Here is a 9,011-nt window from a genome sequence, read left to right as displayed (position 1 = left end):
TTTGTGACTTATTTGAGGCATCACACTTGAGGTGCTAAGCTCTCTTAAGGCCAAGATTCTACAAGCTACTACACAAGGTAATCTTCTAACTAGTTTTATGACTTAAATATCACATTTGCATGCTAGTTAGGCTTCATGCTTTGGAAAAAGAATGCTGCATGTATAATTAGAGAAAACTTAGATCCAAAGCATCAGGGTTGCATGTGCACCATAGGATTGTCAGAGTACATAAAACCCAACAGTTATAATGTCATGGTAATACCCATGGATCACATATGGGTCATGAGTTAATATGGGAGTTGGTTATAATGTCATGGTAATACGCATGGATCATATATGGGTCGTGGGTCAATGTCGTAGTTGGTTATAATTTCATAGTAATACCCATGGATCACATATGGGTCATGGGTGAATGTGGTAGTTGGTTATAATGTCATGGTAATACCCATGGATGACATATGGGTCATGGGTCGATGTGGTAGTTGCTTATAGCTAGTGTCATGGTAATACCCATGGATCATATATGGGTCATGGGTCAATGTGGTAGTTGGTTATAGTGTCATGGTAATACCCATGGATCACACATGGGTCATGGGTCAATGTGGTAGTTGGTTATAGTGTCATGGTAATACCCATGGGTCCCATATGGATCATGGGTCAATGGAAAAGTTGGTTATAATTTCATGGTAATACCCGTGGATCACATATGGGTAATGGGTCAATGTCGTAGTTGGTTATAATGTCATAGTAATACCCATGGATCACATATGGGTCATGGGTCAATGTGGTAGTTGGTTATAATGTCATGGTAATACCCATGGATCACATATGGGTCATGGGTTAATGTCGTAGTTGGTTATAATGTCATGGTAATACCTATGGATCACATATAGGTCATGGGTCAATGTTGTAGTTGGTTATAGTGTCATGATAATATGATGAGTTTTGAGCAAAAGAACATCCGTAGGTGCACATGCAAAACCCTAAAGCTTTGGATCTAGGTTTCTCTATTGTACATGCAAATTTATCCAAAGGTTACAAACCCTAGATCTAGCATACAAAAACTGAAAATAACAACTAATACAAGTTTAGATGATTACCTTTCACAAGTAGCAAGAATCTTCAACTTCAAGAGCTTAGTACCAGAATTATAATACCTCTAATGGCTTACAAACACCATGGCAAGAAGATGATCTTGAAGAGAGGGAATGGAGGCTCTAAAATTCGGCTGTAGGACTCTTGGAACAAGTGGTAGCCGATTTTGGATGCCCTAGGGGTCCTTAAATAGCTGAGCTGCTAGGGTTTCAGTCAAAACCCTAATTGGATAGCTTAGGCCCTAAGCAGCCCCAAGAACCTTCTGGAATAGGGCCCTTGGACGATTTCAAGGTGGCCTTCCACCCTAAATTCATCCCCCTTATATCCGTAAGGATCTACAGCCCAAATCCAATTATCTTATAATTGGCAATACCAGTCCCCTTTATTTAATTAATCTCTTTTAGCCACAAAATTAATTCTTAATTAATTCTTGACCAATATTAATTAAACAATATGATTTCTCTTTTAATATATTATTCTTATAATATATATTAATAAACCATAATATACTCTCTCTCCTTAAATCATCCTGTCAAGTTGCTTTGGTGAAGGCAACCCCAATGGACCATGCTACAACCGGGTCAAGTACATACCAAATATAGTTATGGACTTAGACACTAATCCAACAGTCTCCCACTTGGATAAGTCTAATAACTATAAATGCAAGTACGACTTTAGGATCCGATTAGCAATCGTAGCTCTCAAAATCCGTTGTCGAACTCTGACTTGTCCTTTAGAGAAAGGATCGTATAGTCCTCCGTTCAAGATATCGTGCAGACAATTACATGGAACATAGTCATACTTATTGTCCAGCAGTTTGTTTCTCGATCTCTGATTCTTCTGACAAAGAACTTAATTGAACACATCAATTCAGTCCTGACCGGGCCCGACACATAATTCAAACCAAATCCTCGAGGGGCCCAGATATCGCTTTTACCCTCTTAGGAAAAAAGGAACATATAAACTTCGACCTATATGAATTTACTATTCACTCATCAAATCATGCACAACAATACGTTTTATAACATCAAGTTACTGATGTGTTTACGCATTATTAATGCACAACCAACTTGCAAACAATAAACCATATATCTAGGTTTAAAGACTATATAATATTATCGTCTTGCGATCACTCGTGATAAATTCCATGAAGTGATACCAGCAAGCGTGGGTTTAATCCAATGCTCAAATCTTATTTCATAAGTACTCATGAATGTTGTAGCAAACTATTGCTATGTCTAATACACTTTAGACAGTCTACAAACCAATTCATGACATTCTTCTTTCATACCTATTTCCAAAATATGAGCGACTGTGGACTGTTCGAATAATCTTATTATTCAGGAAGTCAAAACATGAAAAGTGAAACAATAGGAAAATAATTAACACAAGACAGTAACTTTACTTATTTATAATACTCATTTATTTAATCATCAAATTGTTAATTACAATTTATATATTACATGTTTCGAAGCTATATAATCTAAACTAATATCCTCCTTCAGCCCAATGCTCCTAGCATGCTGCAAGTGCTTAACCCCACTCAGTCCCTTCGTAAGGGGATCTGTTGGGTTATCCTCTGATGATACCCTCTTCACTATGAGGAGTCCATCTTCTACCTGATGTCTAATAGAGTGATATTTCCTATCGATATGTCAAGATCTGCCATGATCCCTCGGTTTCTTGGTCAAGGCAACCGCTCCTTCATTATCGCAGAAAATCTCCATAGGCTCTTTTATGGCTGACACAACTCCAAGGTCTCTGATGAAGTTTTTCAACCATATCGCCTCCTTTGACGCTTCGCTCGCTGCTATGTACTGTTATTCGCTTGTTGAATCGGCTACAATTTCCTGCTTGGAACTTTTCCAAGTCACTGCTCCTCCATTCAGGGTAAAGACCCAACCTAACTAAGATCGATAATTATCTCGGTCTGTCTGAAAACTGGCGTCACTATACCCTCGCACCCTTAAGTTATCACTCCCACCGAGGACTAGAAACCATTACTTGGTCCTCCGAAGGTACTTAAGAATATTCTTGACTGCGGTCCAATGTGCTCTGCCAGGGTTCCCCTGATATCTGCTGACCATGCTCAAAAGGATGGCCACATCAGGGAGAGTACAAGTCATAGCATACATGATTGAGCCAACTGCGGAAGCGTAAGGTATTCGGCTAATCTCTGCTATCTCGGCTTCGGTACTCGGGCTTTGAGTCTTACTTAACTTGGCGTTGCTTTGGATCGGTAACTCCCCTTTCTTGGAATTCTCCATACTAAAATGCTTTAGTACCTTGTCCAAGTAAGTATTCTGACTAAGTCCTATTAGTCTTTTACTTATGTTTCTTACTATCCTTATTCCCAGAATATAGGCAGCCTCTCCGAGGTCCTTCATAGCGAAACACTTCCCAAGCAAGGACTTAACCTCCTGCAGGGTCGGGATGTCGTTTCCTATGAGTAGTATGTCATTGACATACAATACGAGGAAGCTAAATATACTCCCACTGGCTTTGAAACACGACTCATCCTCGCTTCGTAGGAAGCCAAACTCTTTGACTTTCTCATCGAAACAAAGATTCCATCTGCGAGATGCTTGTTTTAATCCATAAATGGACTTCTCAAGCTTACACGTGTATTAGGATACTTTGCATCGACAAAACCCTCTGGATGACTCGTGTAAACATCCTCAGCCAACTCCCATTGAGGAAAGCGGTTTTGACATCCATTTGCCATATTTCATAGTCATGAAATGCATCAATGGCTAGCATCACCCTAATAGACTTTATCTTCGCAACCGGTGAGAAGGTATCATCATAGTCAACTCCAGGAGTTTGAGTAAAGCCCTTTGCAACCAATCGCGCCATATAAGTGTGTACTTTCCCATCCATGTCGGTGCTCTTCTTGAAGATCCATTTTCACCCGACCGTCTTACGACCAGACACATTGTCAACCAAATTCCAAACATGGTTGTCATACATGGACTGAATCTCGCTGTCCATAGCCTCTTTCCATTTTGCAGCCTATGGGCCTGCCATGGCTTCCTTGTAGCTGTTAGGTTCATCCAAATTTATTAGTGTACTGTCACTAATAAACGTATCACCTTCACTTATTATATGGAAACCATATAACACAGGTGGAACACTAACTCTACCGGAACGTCTAAGAGGTAAGGACCCATCAATCGGTCCAACAGGAGTTTCCTCCTCATGTTGAGCGCCAGTGTTTGAGGTTCCTTCATCGTTCGATTCTTGAAGCTCCTCAAGATCAATTTGCCTCCCACTGTCCCATTGGCTAATGAGTTCTCGCTCTCGGAAAACCCTCTCCTTGCAACGAAGACAACATTGTCACTCGGTCTATAGAAGAGATATCCAAAGGACTTCTGTGGATAGCCGATGAAAATACACCGCTCACTATGAGGTTCGAGCTTGTCGTGAGTCTCTCATCTTACGAAAGCCTCGTAACCCCAAACCTTGATATGTGCCAACGAGGGAGCTTTCCCTGTCCACATCTCGTGAGGTGTTTTGGCAACCTTCTTCGTATGGACTAAGGTAAGGATATGGGCGGTAGTATCTAAGGCATACCCCCATAATGAGATAGGTAGCGAAGCACGACTCATCGTGGAACAAACTATGTCGAGCAAGGTTCGATTAAGCCTCTCAGCTACACCATTCAACTGCGGTGTCCTAGCTGGCGTCAATTGTGAAACTATTCTGCATTCCTTAATGTAGTCGTGGAATTCAAGACTAAGGTACTCTCCACCTCGATCGGATCGAAGTATCTTGACTTTCCTGCCCAAATGATTCTCCATTTCCTGCTTAAACTCTTTGAACTTTTCAAAGGTTTCTGACTTGTGCCTGATTAAGTAGATATACCCATATCTACTATAATCATCGGTGAAAGTCACATAGAAGCGGCTCGCATCCCTTGTGGTGGATCTAAAGGGCCCACACACATCGGTGTGTATGAGATCCAATAAACCCTGACCCCTGTCACAAGTACCCGTGAAGGGTGACTTGGTCATCTTTCCAAGTAAACAAGACTCGCACACGTCATCGTCCCTAAGGTCGAATGACTCCAACACTCCATCCTTTTCGAGTTAGGCTATGTGTTTCTTGTTGACATGTCCAAGACGACAATGCCACAAGCATGCTTTATCCAAATCATTGGAAGAATCGATATGTAACACATCATTCCCTAAGTTGTCTACAACCATCACAGTTTCATATATTCCATTACAAGGCAATGCTTCAAAATAGAAAACACCATTAAAGAAAGCATTAATAGAACCTTTTTCATTATCAAACGAAAATCTAAATCCTTGTTTATATAAACCATGAAAATAAATGATGTTTCTTTCCATTTCTGGCGAATAGCAATAATTATTCAACTCTAGTCCTAACCCACTACTAAGCACTAAAGATTAAACTCCAATCTTGGTGACAGGCGACGATCTTCTGTTCCCCATGATCAAGTTTATCTTCCCATGCTCCACATCCCTATTTCTTCTTAGGCCCTGCAAATAAGAACAAATGTGAAAACCACATCATGTATCAAGAACCCAAGAAATAGCGTGCGATGAGTCATTAGATTGAATAGTATAAGTGCCTGCGTAGGATGGTTTTATCTTTCTATCCTTGATGTCCTGTTGATACTTCTGGCAGCTTCATTTCTAATGCCCTTTCTCATTGAAGTAGTAGCACTCTGCATCCTTCAGGTTTGAGGAGGGTGCAGTGGAGCCAGCCTTGGTTCCACTAGAAGAGGTACCATCATGGGACTTTCCCTCATGGTGGCTCTTTGAAGGAGCCTTCCTCTTCTTACGCTTCCACTGCCCAATAGCCAAGACGGGGGCAACATTAGCGGGTTGATGACGAGGGTTGATGACAAACTAGGGAGAGGAGATGATGGGTGCGATTGGATCGGCTGAAGAGGGTTGATGACGAACTAGGGAGAGGAGATGCGCCAGGATTAATCGGTTAGAAAATTCTTGAAGCGCCAAAGGTTTTGACGAGGCTAACTGTAGTGCTCGTAAGATTGATGGTGCGCTAATGGAGTGGAGGAAGTAGGCAATTACAGATGGCACACGAAGAAGGACAATAACGCACTTTGGGAGTGTTCATGTCGAGAGTTTGTGGTGCACCAAGGTTCTTTCATTCTCTGATTCAAAGATAGCCATGGCAGCAAGAGAACCAGATCCCATTGTGGCAAATGGGAATGTTTCAGTTGATCCATGAGGATAAGTAGTGTAGAGATGAGTACATGTGATATCAACTCCACCAAGTACCAACGCAACAGAAACATGGCCTTGGTAGCGAAAAAGATGAGATTTTGACAGTGTAAGTGTTGTCACGACTCTTGATTCATGACCATCTGTGACTCTGGTATCTGCTCCAAGGATCATACCATTCTCAAAGATTAAGCCAACAATGGTGGTTCCCGTTTTAAGATACCCATGAAGTTTCAAGCCTTTCTTCGCCAGCATATCGTTTCTCCTATATAGGTCGAAACTGAATCCGGTTTTCGGAACATCCATTGTTGTATTTGACACTTCATATACGAGTTCACTACTGATCAAGAGCGCAACTGATTCGTAGAAATCTCAAAATCTGCAAAGAAACTCCATTGATACCTGTTTTCAATCATTCTTCAACTGCCATAGAATTGAAACTCAAACACATCGAAACTCAACAATCTTCCATTGAAACTCAATTTCGAAATATCATCTTCATGATAATTCTAGGAGATCTGGGAATATGCTGAAGGATGAAGTGTTTTGCCAAGGATTGCACGAACGTGAACTAGGGTTGGCGCAAATAGGGTTTGTTCACCTGATGCTCCAATCGATTTTTTTTATAGAAGAATTTGCTCCTAAGAGTTGATGTGTACATGGGCTGAGATGATGGTAATCGGATGCACCAATTACAAAGCCTGATCACGACAATGGTATAGAACGATGGTGTTGAGGGAGCTGGCGCACATGAGTTGATCGATGAGCAATAGAATGGCGCACAAGGTAGAGTATGGCGCAAGAAGGGAAGGATCAAGAGGGTTTCGGTTTGACTTGTTGATCATGAAAAAAAAGGTTGTGAGGATCAAGAGGTGTTGCGTTGATGAGGCAAGAAGGGAAAGATCAAGAAGATTTAGGTTTTTGCATGATCACGAAGATGCTTGTGGCTCAAGAGAGAAAAGGGGCAATTAGGGTTTGTGGGTCAAGAGGAGTTGCGAAATTTGGAATGGCTCAAGAGGGTATTAGATGGCTCAAGAAGATATCCTCGGTTTTGCTTGATGATCAAGAAGGGGTTGTTGAGGGTCAAGAAGAGTTTCGAAAAAAAAGGACGCTCAAGAGGGATTTCGTTTTTATTGATGGCTCAAGAGGGCACTCAAAATCCTTGTTGATCACGAATGGCTCAAGAGGGGATACAAAATCCTTGTTGATCACGATCGGCTCAAGAGGGCACACAAAATCCTTGTTGATCACGAATGGCTCAAGAGGGAATACAAAATCCTTGTTGATCACGAATGGCTCAAGATGGGATACAAAATCCTTGTTGATCATGAATGGATCAAGAGGACACACAAAATCCTTTTTGATCACGAATGGATCAAGAGGAGTTTTCGAAAATAAGGTTGTTGTTGAGCTAAACTAGGGTTTTAAAAAAAGACTTGGTGCTCAAGAGATGATTTTCGAAAATAAGGAAGTTGTTGAGCCAAATTAGGGTTTTGCAACAACAAACTTGTGGCTCAAGAGTGATTTTGAAAATAGGGTGGTTGTTGAGCCAAACTAGGGTTTTGGAACAAAAAAAGAGTGTGGCTCAAGAGTGGATTTCGAAATAGAGGTAATTGAGCCAAATTAGGGTTTTGGAACAAGAAATGATTTGTGGCTCAATATGAATTTCGAAATTTGGTTGTTTAGCCAAAGTTGTTGTTGTGCCAAGGTTGCTTGTTGCTCACCAACTGAAGTTTCCTGTTGCTTACGCGACTGTTGCTCACGGAGCCTTGTTGCTCTAAGCGAGTATGAGAGTAAGAATTTATGAGAGAGTGAAAAAGAAAGAATGAGAAGTAGAAGTGATGTATTTATAGGTGAAGGTTCCTAGAGTTTCTCAGTGGGCCGAAAGAGGGCTTGTATGCGCCAACTTGTGGGTCCATAAGGCTTGGATGGTACTCAAGTATAAATAAGAGAATTTCAACTTGAGTCGCGAGCACGAGAATGATGCCTTGAGAATCAAGAAAGAAAAAGGTGGTGTATGCATGGATGATATCTTTGAGACGTGCATGACATCTAAGGAAAGATCTAGTCGAAACGTGCATGACATACTTGACATGTGCATGACCTACTTGAGATGTGCATGGTTTACATGAAATGCGCATGGCTTACTTGAAATGTGTATGGCTCATTTATTATGCTCTATGTGGAATTAATGAGCCACATGGGCGTGATGCATCAAGTGACTGAAGATGCCTCAAGTTGTTGATCATGTGCTAATGTTCTTGATCATGCTCCAATGTAGTTGAACATGTTCCAATTTTGTTGAACATGTTCCAATGTTCTTGATGCTCCAAGTGACTAAAGAAGCTCCAAGTTGGTCCAAGTGATCAATATCCTCCAAGTTGGTGAAATTGCTCCAAGGTACTTCCAGTTGATCGAGATGATGAAAATATGCCAAGATGCCTCAAGATGATCAAGTTGATGAAGATAGTCCAAGATGCCTCAAGATGATCAAGTTGATGAAGATAGTCCAATATGCCTCAAGATGATCAAAATGAATGAAGATGGTTCATTCATTCGTCCACTTGGTCCAAAGATGAGGAGATGGTCCAAGATGTATGTTGTTGCTCCAACTGTGGTCCATGTACCTGAAGTTGTTCCATGTTGGTCCAAGAGCACGGAGTTGCTTCAAGATGGTTCTTTAAAGCTTTTGATCTTGAA

General features: G+C 41.1%; 1 pseudogene; it reads right to left on the bottom strand.

The window, feature by feature from the left end:
• Positions 1 to 6,200: 6,200 nt before the first annotated feature.
• LOC145164932 (proteasome subunit beta type-7-B pseudogene) lies at positions 6,201 to 6,617 on the bottom strand (annotated as a pseudogene).
• Between the last annotated feature and the right edge of the window lie 2,394 nt (positions 6,618 to 9,011).

The sequence above is a fragment of the Lactuca virosa genome, chromosome 3 (genome assembly GCF_052849685.1).
Source record: "Lactuca virosa cultivar CGN04683 chromosome 3, Lactuca_virosa_CGN04683_v6, whole genome shotgun sequence".
Classification (NCBI taxonomy): Eukaryota; Viridiplantae; Streptophyta; class Magnoliopsida; order Asterales; family Asteraceae; genus Lactuca; species Lactuca virosa.
Note: the sequence above shows the minus strand (reverse complement) of the source record. Positions and strands in the feature narration are given on the sequence as shown.